Below are 4,499 nucleotides of genomic sequence, written 5' to 3'. Positions count from 1 at the left end.
CCGTTCAGTCCGTGGAGTAGCTGTAGGCTCGGCTGTGGTGGTGTTCGTTCGTCAGGCAACTTATCATATTTGTTTTATTTGCTGTTATTACACTTTATACATTGACAGTCATGTCATGTCGTGCTGTGCTGTTGGTTGTACTAACGGGCCATCCCAGAGAAGCTATGTGCAGTTTTTTTTCGGTAAGTGAATATTAACTTAATATTAGCTTGCTAACGTAAAGTATGTAGGCTATGAAGTCTTCTAGGGATCGCTTAGCCGTTTACTTTAGCAAGGTAATTTAATTTTACAGTCATCTGTGTCAGACATCCTTAAAAGGATTAGGTACAAGAATGGTTGTAGTCATTAGTATATCAATGTGTCTGATTGTGCCAGGAATAGCGGTCCAGTTAGCTGACGTTAGGTTACCGGGTAGCTACATTACGTTACCAGGTATTTATCTTAGCCTTGTTGTCAGTTTACTGCTAGCTGCTCGTTTATTTAACAATGTTGTGATAGTTCTTAGACGAAGCCGTGTACGTGGTGTATTGCAAACTTTAACATTAATAGTTCTTGGTTATATTTAATGAGATTAAATATGTTAACACTATGTAATGACCCTATGGTTACGACAGCCGTTTTTCCAATGAAGGCTGTCTAACTTAGCTAACTTTATGTTACCGAGTTAATGTAGCTGTGCTACCTCGGCATTCAGCGATTCCGTAGCTACGTTTCTTGAACGTATAGCTAGCCTAGTAGTAGTCAAATGAATGTCATACAACGACTGACTGAATTAATAAATGTGAACGGATTAACCAGCAGCCTCGCCAGACATCAAAGCATGGCATTACAGCCCCAGTCATCAGCAGCCCGGAGGCATTATGAGTTAAATGTTTTTGGCCTTTGTCAGGCATATGTAATGGTTGTAATAAATACACTATGCCCCTTCACAACCGCTTGACATATGAATGTTTTTTTTTTTTTTTACAGTTTTCCTTTAGGTGTGCAGCATGCAGACAGACTGAGACGATGGCTGGTGAACATAAGACGACAAGACTGGGAGCCCAGCAAGTCATCTCATCTCTGTAGTCTTCATTTTGAAGACCATGAATTCACCATTTATACCTATGTAAGCCAATCATTTTCCTGACCAACACTGTGTGGTGATGTAAATTCCAACTCAACCCATTTCATGAATACCCAATTCATTATGTTAAGGGGAATCGTCTGACTTGCACTGCAGTACCAACTGTGTTCTCCCTTCCTGACCACCTGGTGAAGAGACCTGCAAGTAGAAGATTTTGTCTTCCGCCTCCCTCCTGCACCACCACCGCCATCACCAGAGCTGAAGGTCCACGCCACCATCGCCAGAGCTGAAGGTCTACACCACCACCATCGCCAGAGCTGAAGGTCTACACCACCACCATCACCAGAGCTGAAGGTCTACGCCACCATCACCAGAGCTGAAGGTCTACACCACCACCATCACCAGAGCTGAAGGTCTACGCCACCATCACCAGAGCTTAAAGGGATAGTTCGGATTTTAAGACACGAAGTTGTATGGGTTCCCTGTCAGCAACGTAGTGCATCAGCACTGACTTACCCCCGACAGCGTCCTGTGAGCCGAGATCCAGCCGGTTTTTGATCGTTTTTGATGCCGGACTATTTTCTTCAGCAAGTTTCTGGGGTCACGAAAGTAAAGTGTTTTTCTTCTCAAAACCATATGCGTTCAACAGAGTGATATATTTGCACCACAAAAACGTTGTCCAGCTGTCAGTAGCGCGCAGTGATAGGAATCGCGAAAAATAAGTAAGTGATAACGAGGTTTGAATTTTTCCTGGACAACGTTTTTGTGGTGCAAATATATCACTCTGTTGAACGCATATGGTTTTGAGAAGAAAAACACTTTACTTTCGTGACCCCAGATACTTGCCGGACTACTTTCTTCAGCATGAAAAACGATCTAAAACCGGCTGGATCTCGGCTCACAGGACGCTGTCGGGGGTAAGTCAGTGCTGATGCACTACGTTGCTGACAGGGAACCCATACAACTTCGTGTCTTAAAATCCGAACTATCCCTTTAAGGTCTACAACGCTGCTGCCACCAGAGCTGAAATCTCTCTAAGTTAATGACTAACCCCCCCTCACCCCTTGGCAAACACAATAAAACATGGTCATTTGTGGATATTTTGTATCATCATTATTTTTGCTTAATGTAGGCTTACCAACCATTTAAAACTGTTTACTGGTAATTTGAACTTGTTCATGTTATATCATGTTAAATTCTATAACCATGACCCATATATAATGTGAACATGTCAACGTTTGAATAACAATGGTTTTGATAGCAAGTAAACATTAAGTTTTTCATTTTTATTGTCAGTTTCCAATGCACACAGAGTCCAGCAACCTTTACAATGAGGGCAAATGAGAATAGTTTAAGTTTGAGTTCAGGGATATACTGCAAGTTTAAAATATGATACAATATGTTCATGATCATGAACATAGCAAGTGTCCTACACTGTTCAGGCAATCTACACCTTTCAATATCACGCTCGACATGTCTGAGGTTGTTCCTGTCAAAGTGGATGAGATGAACGTCCGGGGACTGGAGAAAGGACATGGGAAATGCCACCTACAAGAAAAGGCAAAGTTTTATAGCTGATCCTTTACTATTAACACATACTGGTAAGCATACTAAGCATGCAAAACTAGCAGTAACGCATTAGTTTGTTTTTCAATGCGGACATTTCATTACTCTGCCAATGGGCACGACAACAGGCAGGCTGTGTTTAAAATTAACTAGCAGCTACGCCAAACACATAGATTCACTCTCCATGTTGAGGTGGCATATTAAAACAGCCTTTTGATAACGGCAAAACAAAATAGGCCGAGCCAAACATAACATTGTCAGCGTATGTGTGCTAACGTTAGTCTTAACTTAACCAACTAGCTATCGCTACTAACATTAGCTTCTATGCTAACGTAAACGATAGCAGCTAGCTGCTAATGTCTGATGTGCTTGGCAAGGCTTTTGAGCTGACAACGTTAATATAGCCTAACATAGCCTACGTTATTTAAATGAAGTTATTAGCTAGTAAACTGGTGGCTACAATATAAAATATAAGCTGTGTATTTCACTAACAGACAAGAGGTTTGTGTTACATACGTTACACTTACCAGAGAAAGTTCACCAACATAAACCTAGGCACACGAACGAACTGTCAACGATACCGTAGCTTCTCAGCCAGCGCGTCGACGCGGTGCGGTGAGGGGCGTGTTTCACTCGTTGTGTGGGCGTGTCTGCTCCGACCTCCTCATCACTGCGCATGCGTCCAATCCTACTGCGCAAGCGTACTTCAAACTGGCTGCAAGATGGCGTCGCCGCGGTTGCTTCAATTCCATAGAACACTGCTGAATGCAGCCACACTGTCCAGTTCTATATATACAGTCTATGGATTGCACAGACTGCAGGTACATCTCAGTCAGTAGCAGAACTGAAGGCTTTGACAATATGGCACATGCATTCTGTGTGTGTGTGTGTGTGTGTGTGTGTGTGTGTGTGTGAGGAAGAGAGAAAGAGATCAGAGTGTGTTGAGTGTGTGTGTGTGCGTTAAAGTGTGTATTCATTTGTGCATTTCTGTGAGTGAGCGGACAGATGCAGCACTCAAGACTTAGATGTGTTGGGTCTTCCGTTGAAATGGCCAAATTAGAGGGTGGGTGACTGAGTGAGTGAGTGAGTGAATGAGTGATTGAATGAGTGATTGAATGAATGAGTGAGTGAATGAGTGAGTTAGTGAATGACAGTGAGTGAGTGAGTGACTCAGGGAGTAAGTGAGTGATTGAGTGAGTGAGTGAGTGAATGAATGATTGAGTGAATGAATGATTGAGTGAGTGAGTGAGTGAGTAATATATACCGGAGGGGTGTCCAGGTCTGCTTTGAGAAGTGTCTATTTACATAACGCTGTTGCCCAGTTCAATGGCCACGCAGCCCTGCTGAAACGGCTGACCCAGTTTAGTGGCGTCCAGCCAGGAGCTGATTCACAAGAGGCCTTTAGAGCCGGTTCTGCCAGAACACTATCCAGCCAAAGCCAGAGAGATACAGGAAAGAGACACAGATAGAAGAGAGAGAGAGAGAGAGAGAGAGAGAGAGAGAGAGAGAGAGAGAGATAGGAAAAGGGAGAGTATGCATAGAGGCAGATATAGAGGGGGAGAGGGAAGAGAGATAGCAAAAGACTTGAGTAAGTGTGGTATGTGTCATTGTGTGTGTGTGTGTGTGTGTGTGTGTGTGTGTGTGTGTGTCTGTGTGTGTGTATATGAGTGCGTACGTGCGTACGTGCGTACGTGTGTTTGTGTGTGTGTGTGTGCAGAAGTGAAGGGTGTGTGTGTGTGTGCAGAAGTGAAGGGTGTGTGTGTGTGTGTGTGTGTGTGTGTGACAAAGAGTGAGCGAGAACTACAGAAAAATCCATATCCTTTTCTGATCCACTGCAATCTCCCCAGACGCCGAGCCAAACGCCCTG

The 4,499-nt window shown here is 43.6% G+C and overlaps 1 long non-coding RNA gene across 2 annotated transcripts; it reads left to right on the top strand.

Moving 5' to 3' along the window:
* The first annotated feature begins 420 nt into the window (after positions 1–420).
* Positions 421–2,166, top strand: LOC134076181 (uncharacterized). Of its 2 annotated transcripts, none has more exons than XR_009938553.1 (3): positions 421–1,108; positions 1,198–1,448; positions 2,065–2,166. It is a non-coding gene; the product is annotated as an uncharacterized LOC134076181 (long non-coding RNA). The 2 variants fall into 2 exon arrangements; XR_009938552.1 differs by having other exon boundaries at positions 1,198–1,479.
* The last annotated feature ends 2,333 nt before the right edge of the window (positions 2,167–4,499 follow it).

The sequence above is a fragment of the Sardina pilchardus genome, chromosome 3, assembly GCF_963854185.1.
Source record: "Sardina pilchardus chromosome 3, fSarPil1.1, whole genome shotgun sequence".
NCBI classification, from domain to species: Eukaryota; Metazoa; Chordata; class Actinopteri; order Clupeiformes; family Clupeidae; genus Sardina; species Sardina pilchardus.
Note: the sequence above shows the minus strand (reverse complement) of the source record. Positions and strands in the feature narration are given on the sequence as shown.